Source organism: Apodemus sylvaticus, chromosome 3, assembly GCF_947179515.1.
Source record: "Apodemus sylvaticus chromosome 3, mApoSyl1.1, whole genome shotgun sequence".
NCBI classification, from domain to species: Eukaryota; Metazoa; Chordata; class Mammalia; order Rodentia; family Muridae; genus Apodemus; species Apodemus sylvaticus.
The window spans coordinates 158,912,169-158,921,758 of NC_067474.1; positions in this window are offsets into that span (position 1 = coordinate 158,912,169).

Below are 9,590 nucleotides of genomic sequence, written 5' to 3' on the forward strand. Positions count from 1 at the left end.
CTTCTGTTTCTATTTTGTGGAAGTTTGAAAAGTATTGGTGTTAACTCTTCTTTGAAGGTCTGATAGAATTCTGCACTGAAACCATCTGGTCCTGTGCTTTCTTTGGTTGGAAGACTTTCTATGACTCCTTCTATTTCTTTAGGCATTATGGGACTGTTTAGATGGTCTAGTTGGTCCTGATTTAATTTTGGTATTTGGAATCTGTCAAGGAAATTGTCCATTTCCTCCAGATTCTCCAGTTGTGTTGAGTACAGTCTCTTGGAGTAGAATCTGATGATTTTTTGGATTTCCTCAGTTTCCATTGTTATATCTCCCTTTTCATTTCTAAGTTTGTTAATTTGGATACTTTCTCTGTGCCCTTTGGTCAGTCTGGCTAAGGGTTTATCTATCTTGTTGATTTTCTCAAAGAACCAGCTCCTGGTTTTATTGATTTTTTTTATGGTTCTCTTTGTTTCTACTTGATTGATTTCGGCCCTGAATTTTATGATTTCCTGCCTTCTACTCCTCCTGGGTGAAATAGCTTCTTTTTGTTCCAGGGCTTTCAGGTATGTCATTAAGCTGGTAATATATGCTCTCTCCATTTTCTTTTTGGAGGCACTCAGGGCTATGAGTTTTCCTCTTAGCACTGCTTTCATTGTGTCCCATAGATTTGGGTATGTTGTGTTTTCATTTTCATTGTGTTCTAAAAAGTCTTTAATTTCTTTCTTTATTTCTTCCTTGACCAAGGTATCATTGAGTAGAGTATTGTTCAGTTTCCACGTGTATGTGGGTTTTCTGTTGTTTCTGTTGTTATTGAAGATGACTTTTACTCCATAGTGATCTGATAGGAGGCATGGGATTAGTTCGATCTTCTTATATTTGTTGAGGTCTGTCTTGTGACCAATTATATGGTCGATTTTGGAGAAGGTAACATGAGGTGCTGAGAAAAAGTTATATTCTTTTGTTTTTGGATCGAATGTTCTATATATATATATATATATATATATATATATATATATATATATATATATATATATATATATATATGTTAAATCTAATTGGTCCAAAGCTTCAATTAGTTTCATTGTGTCCCTGTTTAGTTTCTGTTTTCCTGATCGGTCCATTGAGGAAAGTGCAGTGTTGAAGTCACCCACAATTATTGTGTTAGGTGCAATGTGTGCTTTGAGTTTTAATAAAGTTTCTTTTACGAAAGAGGGTGCCCTTGCATTTGGAGCATAGATGTTCAGGATTGAGAGTTCTTCTTGTTGTATTTTTCCTTTGACTAGCAAGAAGTGTCCCTCAGAGTCTCTTTTGATGACTTTGGGTTGAAAGTCAATTTTATCTGATATTAAAATGGCTACTCCAGCTTGTTTCCTGAGACCATTTGCTTGTAAAATTGTCTTCCAGCCTTTTACTCTAAGGTAGTGTTTGTCTTTGACCCTGACGTGTGTTTCCTGTAAGCAGCAAAATGTAGGGTCCTGTTACGTATCCAGTCAGTTAGTCTGTGTCTTTTTATTGGGGCATTAAGTCCATTAATGTTAAGAGATATTAAGGAATATGGATTGTTACTTCCTATCATTTTTGACGTTATTTTTTAAATTTGATTGCTTAACTTCTTTTGGGTTTGATGAAAGGTTACTAGCTTGCTTTTTCCAGGGTGAAGTTTCCCTCCTTGTATTGGTGTTTTCCTCCTATTATCCTTTGTAGGGCTGGGTTTGTGGATAGATATTGAGTACACTTGGTTTTGTCATGAAATATCTTAGTTTCTCCATCTATGGTGATTGAGAGTTTTGCTGGATATAGTAGTTTTGGTTGGCATTTGTGTTCTCTTAGAGTCTGCATGAGATCTGCCCAGGACCTTCTAGCCTTCATAGTCTCAGGTGAAAAGTCTGCTGTCATTCTAATAGGTCTTCCTTTATATGTTACTTGGCCTTTTTCTCTTACTGCCTTTAATATTCTTTCTTTGTTTAGAACATTTGGTGCTTTGATTATTATGTGACAGGAAGTATTCTGGTCCAGTCTGTTTGGAGTTCTGTAGGCTTCTTGTATATTCATGGGCATCACTCTCTTTAGGTTAGGGAAGTTTTCTTCCATAATTTTATTGAAGATATTTGCTGGCCCTTCAAGTTGTAAATTTTCACTCTCATCTATGCCTATAATCCTTAGGTTTGGTCTTCTCATTGTGTCCTGGATTTCCTGGATATTTTGGTTTACAAGCTTTTTGCATTTTGCATTTTCTTTAACTGTTGAGTCCATGGTTTCTATGGAATCTTCAGCATCTGAGATTTTTTCTTCTATCTCTTGTATTCTGTTGTTGATATTTGCATCTCTGTCCCCTGTAGGCAAAATGGCAGCGCGGCGCGCAGGCCAGGGCAAAAAACCTCCTGGCTGGGTTGGCACCCCAATGGCCCCCCGAACAGCCCAGGGCCTGGGTGCAGGCCAACGCCCGTCGGGCTCAGTCCCCTGCGGTGTTGGCCTCGGATTATGTTTGTGTACCTCAGTCTGTCCGATGTCTCTGGAGTCCCAAACCAAGATGGAGGTGAGCCTCTCCTGACTCTCTTTTTTTATTTTTAATTCGATATATTTTTAATTACATTTCAAATTATTTCCCCTTTTCTAGCCCCCCACTCCCCGAAAGTCCTGCAACCCCCATTCTCTCCCCCTGTCCTCCCACCCACCCCTTCCCACTTCCATGTTCTGGTTTTGCCGAATACTGCTTCAGTGAGTCTTTCCAGAACAAGGGGTCACTCTTCCTTTCTTCTTGTACCTCATTTGATGTGTGGATTATGTTTTGGGTGTTCCAGTTTTCTAGGTTAATATCCACTTATTAATGAGTGCATACCATGATTCACCTTTTGAGTCAGGGTTACCTCAGTATGATGTTCTCTAGCTCCATCCATTTGCCTAAGAATTTCATGAATTCATTGTTTCTAATGGCTGAATAGTACTCCATTGTGTATATATACCACATTTTTTGCATCCACTCTTCTGTTGAGGGATACCTGGGTTCTTTCCAGCATCTGGCAATTATAAATAGGGTTGCTATGAACATAGTAGATCATGTATTCTTATTACATGGTGGGGAATCCTCTGGGTATATGCCCAGGAGTGGTATAGCAGGATCTTCTGGAAGTGAGGTGCCCAGTTTTCAGAGAAACTGCCAGACTGATTTCCAGAGTGGTTGTACCAATTTGCAACCCCACCAGCAGTGGAGGAGTGTTCCTCTTTCTCCACACCCTCTCCAACACCTGCTGTCTCCTGAATTTTTAATCTTAGCCATTCTGACTGGTATAAGGTGAAATCTCAGGGTTGTTTTGATTTGCATTTCCCTAATGACTAATGAAGTTGAGCATTTTTTAAGATGCTTCTCAGCCATCCGAAGTTCTTCAGGTGAGAATTCAGGGATACAATTTGGAAACCCCACCATCAGTGGAAGAGTGTTCCTCTTTCTCCACATCCTCACCAACACCTGCTGTCTCCTGAGGTTTTTTCTTTTCTTTTTTTTCTTTTTTTCTTTTTTTTTCTTTTTTTTTTTTTTTTTTTTTTTTTTTTTTTTTTTGCTCTTATGACTACAGAAATTTTATTTAGTTTTAAAGAAAGAAGCACATTGGTTATCTTTAACTATGGGACCTCTACTTGACTCCCAAACTCAAAAATAAAATATCAGCAGTTAGTACTTAGGAACATCCAGATCTTGGTCCTTTTCCTCTTTTTTTTTTTTAAATATCTCTACCAAGCCTGCATTCAATAGAGGGCTAATATCAAATATATACAAATAACTCAAGAAGTTAGACTCCAGAAAACAAAATAACCCTATTAAAAATGGGGAACAGAGCTAAACAGGATTCTTTCTGAGGAAACTCGAATGTCTGAGAAGCACCTAAATAAATGTTCAAAATCCTTAGTCACATCAGGAAAATGCAAGTCAAAATGATTCTGAGATTCTACCTCACACCAGTCAGTATAGCTAAGTTTAAAAACTCAGGTAACAGCAGATTCTGGTAAGAATGTGGAGAAAGAACATTCCTCCATTGCTGGTGGGATTGCAAGCTGGTACAATCACTCTGAAAATCAGTCTGGCAGTTCCTCAGAAAATTGGACATAGTACTACCTGAGGACTCAGCTATACCAATCCTGGGTATATACCCAGAAGATGTAATAAGGACATGTAATAAGGACACATGCTCCACTATGTTCATAGCAGCCATATTTATAATATCCAGAAACTGGAAAGAACCCAGATGTCCATCAACAAGGAATGCATACAGAAAATGTGGTATATTCAACACAGTGAAGTACTACTCTGTAGGAGACTACTGGAGTTAGGCATGTAGTTCTCTGGCCTGAGCAGGGTCAAGGTGGGGGCATTAGTCACAGGAAGTGGTCTGGTCAGACTGGAACTGTTGCTGCTGACTGTACCCTGAGCTCTTGATGAGACACAGTGTGCTGACATATATTTTAGATTAGATTCTCTAAGAAGGTCAGGTTGTTTTTCTTTACTGGTTGCTTACCACATCCTGTTGCACTTTTCACTGCCAAATGTTTTACCATATGACGGCTAATGTGAACCTGCATTAAATGAGACTTGATCAGAATCCTGTCTTGTCTCAATTTCTCATGCCTCTTGCTCCTTAGGTCCTCACTCCACCCCTCAGCAACCTGTTTGAGAATCCGCAGGTGGGTTCACTACTCAGTTATTAAAAACAATGACTTCACAAGATTCACAGGCAAATGGACTGATCTAGAAGATACCACCCTGAGAGTTGTAAGTCAGTCACAAAAGAACACACATGGGATGTACTCACTGATAAGTAGAGATTAGGCAAAGAGTGTGGAATACTCACCACATGAAGCTTAAGTTGAAGGAAGACCAAAGCTCCCCCCTACTTAGAAACGGGAACAATATAATCAAGGGCAGTAGAGGGTAGGAGGCAATCAGGAGGAGCAGAGGAGGGGGGGAAAGAGGGGCATAATCAGCTATGGGAGAAGATGGATGAAATGTATAAAGGGTCAAGAAATTGAATAGAGGTGTGTAGCAATGGGGGAGATGAGGAACTAGAGGTAGCAACTAGAAAATCCCAGATGCCAGGAAAGCAAGAGCCTCCCAGGACCCAATGGGGATGACATTAGCTGAAATACCCCACAAAGGGGAGGTAGAACCTGTCAAGACTATATCCAGAGCCCCCCCCCAAGTTGAGGAATGGGGCCATCTACCCATCTCCAAAATTTTGATTCAGAATTGCTCCTGTCTAAAGGAAATACAGGGACAAAGAGTGGAATAGAGACTGAAAGAAAGGCCATCCAGAGACTGCCCTACCTGGGAATCCATCCCGCATGCAGACACCAAACCCAGCCATTATTGCTGACAGGAGCCTGATACAGCTGTCTTCTGAGAAGCTGTGCTAGATCCTGACCAATACACATGTAGATGCTCACAACCAACCATCAGACTGAGCACAGGGACCCCAATGGAGGTGTTAGGAGAAGGATTTAAGGAGCTGAAGGGTCCTTATATGGCATCAATGGGAGGGGAGGCCCAACTTGGGATTCATGATATCAGTGGACACCAAACCATGACACTATTACTTTTGCTGTGTTGTACTTGCTGACAGGAGACTAGCTTCTGCTGTTCTTAAAGTGGTATGCACATGTCTATGATTATAAATACAAGGAACTCCCTAAGGTCAAGGGCTCCTTCTGTAACAATCTAATCCCTGCCCCCAAATTGCCCACTTCCACAATAATTTACCAAATATTTTAGGCCACTTACCCCAACTGACAGTGATACCTAGTTGGACTCCTAGGCCAGGACACCGAACAGGCTGTTAGAATGATCCAAAAGAAAAAAAAACCACAGCCATTGGAAAAATGAGAAGAACACAGACACGGGTTGATATCAGATATATGAGGTACAGAGAAATGCAGAGGCTGAAGAGTAGTGATTGCTTGAGGAAGCACAGGTTAAGCATTGAGCACCCGTAGCTTAATGGTTATTCTAAAGCAATAACATAAAGGAAGAAAATAATAGGGATACAAGTGGTAAAGGTAGAAATCATCCTTCTTCATTGTAGGTGATATGATTCTCTGAATAAGAAATCCCAAAGACTGCACCAGGGAACTTTTTGAACTTGTGAACACTCTAGCAGAACACATAAGAGTGCAGCATTACAGACAAAAATCTGTAGTCTTCCTCTTTTCTTTTTCATTTTGTTTCTTTTCTTTTAAAATGTTTTGAGATTATAATTTAATTACATTTCTCCTTTTCCTCCCTCCAAACTATCATATATATCCATATTCTTCTTTAAATTCATGGCCTATTTTTTTACAAATTGTTATGCATGAATGCACACACATATGCACATTCTGTAACAATTATATTATATATATACATATATATATGTATATATATATATGTAAATATATATATATATGACAGCAGGCTTTTTTAATGTCAAGTTGTGTCCTTTAGGCTAATTTTAGATACAGCTAAGCAATTCTCCATAAAGGTGCTGTGCCAATAACCTTATATTCTCTCTGCCATGGCTCATCTGTACATTCCTCAACAATGGGCAACTTGCTGGGCTTCCTAATATAATCTGTTCAGTCTATATAATGCCACCTGTATGTATGTCTTCAGGGCTGACAATTTGGCACCAGACAACCAAGTGGTGTGTGCTCTTTCCTAGGCAGGCCAGATCTCCCATTCCTGACTTTCCTCAATTGCCTATAGTTGTTTACGGAGGGTCGAGGCTTCATGAGCTTTGTTCTGTCCAATTTGGCATGTCCATTGGTGTCATTCATGTTGTTTCACATTTGGACAGTCATATTCATAACACTATGGATGTATCTTCTGATAATACTTGGATACACAATCTCACAATAGATTGTCTGATCCTCCGGTTCTTATTCTACTCCCTGTTCTACAATGGTTCCTGAGCCTTAGGTGAAGGAGTGTTGTTTTGTTTTGTTTTGTTGTTTTAAATGAGTGCTCTGGCTGCATATACACTTCCATATAGATGGTCGTAAGTCTTCATATGGTTACTGGAAATTGAACTCCAGACCTCCGGAAGACCAGCTAATGTTCTTCACCACTGAGCCATTTCACCAGCCTTCAAGAGTTTTTTGTAAATGCATGCATTGGAACTGCAGATTTCCTATTTTCTTTTATTTTTATTATATATTTTTATTTTCTATAATCTTTGTTTACATTCCAAATGATTTCCCCTTTCCCAGTTCCCCCCTCCCCATATGTCCCATAAACCTTCTTCTCTCCATCCATTCTCCAATCACCCCTCTCCTTTTTCTCTGTCCTGGTGCTCCCCTCCAATGCTAGATCAAGCCTTTCCAGGATCAGGACCCTCTCCTTACTTCTTCATGGGAGTCATTTGTTATGCTAATTGTGCCTTGGCTATTCAGAGCTTCTGGGCTAATTAATATCCACTTATCAGAGATTGCATTCCATGTATATTCTTTTGTGATTGGGTTACCTCACTTAGGATGATATTTTCCAGATCCAACCATTTCCCTAAAAATTTCATGAATTCATTGTTTTTAATTGCTGAGTAGTATTCCGTTGTGTAAATATACCACATTTTCTGTTTCCATTCCTCCATTGAGGGACATCTGTGTTCTTTCCAGCTTCTGGCTATTATAAATAAGGCTGCTATGAACATAATGGAGCATGTTTCTTTCTTGCATGCTGGGGAATCCTTTGGGGACATGCCCAGGAGAGGTACAGCAGGGTCCTCCGGAAGTGTCATGACCAGTTTTCTGAGGAACCACCAGACTGATTTCCAAAGTGGTTGTACCATCTTACAAACCCACCAGCAGTGGAGGAGTGTTCCTCTTTCTCCACATCCTCACTAACACCTGCTGTCTCTTAAGTTTTTAACCTTAGCCATTCTGACTGGTGTGAGGTGAAATCTCAGGGTTGTTTTGATTTGCATTTCCCTAATGACTAATGATGTTGAGCATTTCTTAAGGTGCTTCTCAGCCACCCGAATTTCTTCAAGTAAAAATTTTTGTTTAGATCTGTACCCGTAGGATTAATATAGTTAAAATGGCCATATTGCCAAAAAGCAATCTACAGATTCAACACAATACCCATCAAAATCCCAACTCAGTTCTTCACAGAATTAGAAAAAGCAATTCTCAAATTCATCTGGAATAACAAAAAACCCAGAATAGCTAAAACTATTCTCAACAGTAAAAGAACTTCTGGAGGAATCAGTATCTCAGACCTTAAGCAATACTACAGAGCAATAGTGTTAAAAACTGCATGGTATTGGCACAGTGACAGGCAAGTAGACCAATGAAATAGAATTGAAGACCCAGAAATGAATCCACACACCTATGGTCACTCGATCTTCGACAAAGGAGCAGAAAACATCCAGTGGAAAAAAAGATAGCCTTTTCAACAAATGGTGCTGGTTCAATTGAAGGTCAGCATGCAGAAGAATGCGAATTGATCCATTCTTATCTCCTTGTACTAAACTCAACTCCAAGTAAAACCAGACACACTGAAACTAATAGAAAAGAAACTGGGGAAAACCCTAGAGGACATGGGCACAGGGGAAAAGTTCCTGAACAGAACTCCAATAGCTTATGCTCTAAGATCAAGAATTGACAAATGGGACCTCATAAAATTACAAAGCTTCTGTAAGGCAAAGGACACCGTCAAAAGGTCAAAACAGCAACCAACAAATTGGGAAAAAAAAATCTTCATCAACCCTACATCTGATAGAGGGCTAATATCTAATATATACAAAGAACTCAAGAAGTTAGACTCCAGGGAACCAAATAATCTTATTAAAAATGGGGCACAGATCCTATTTTCAATAACAAACATGCTTCAGAAGACAAAAGGGAAGCAATCTCATTTAAAAATTCCTCATACGCTTTTGCACTGAGGGATGGTAGCGATATGTATTTGTGAGCATAAGGATATGCATAAGAATGTAATAATCATGCTGGTGTAGCAAAGTGGCAGTGATAGAATCTTTTCTAATGTCCGTGACCTTACTAGCCCCCAAAACACAGCTAGATTTCCAGTACCTAGCCAGTACATGTTTTCCCTCCAGTTGAATATGCCTTAAATTCAATTAGACAACCAATGTTTGTCACTGACATAAGAGTGCCACCTACTGCATCTTTATGAATATATTGCCACACTGGCAATTGCTATGGGTTCACAAGTGTTTCAGACAGGTACAAGCACTTAATTGCATTGCTCCTATGGGAGCTTGCATATTATTTTATGGTCATTTCAAGCTCAAATCTTCTGAATCCTATATTCTAAGTATGCAGTATCTTCAGCAACATTGGCCCACCTTCAATCCCAAGAGTCAATCAAGGACTACATTGATAATCTATATTGTTCTGAGAGTCACTTGAACTATCCTAATCAACCATCTAGACTCTCAGAACTCAAAGGGTAGATGAAATGCCCAACAGTGGGAAGAGAGAACTTGTAGAGTCCATCTCCAATAGAAAGACAGGGCATCCATTGGAGGAATGGGGTTGCCATCCCATAGTCAAAACTCTGACCCAGAATTGTTCCTGTCTAAGAGAACTGCAGGGACAAAAAATGAAGAAGAAACCGAGGGAAGGCA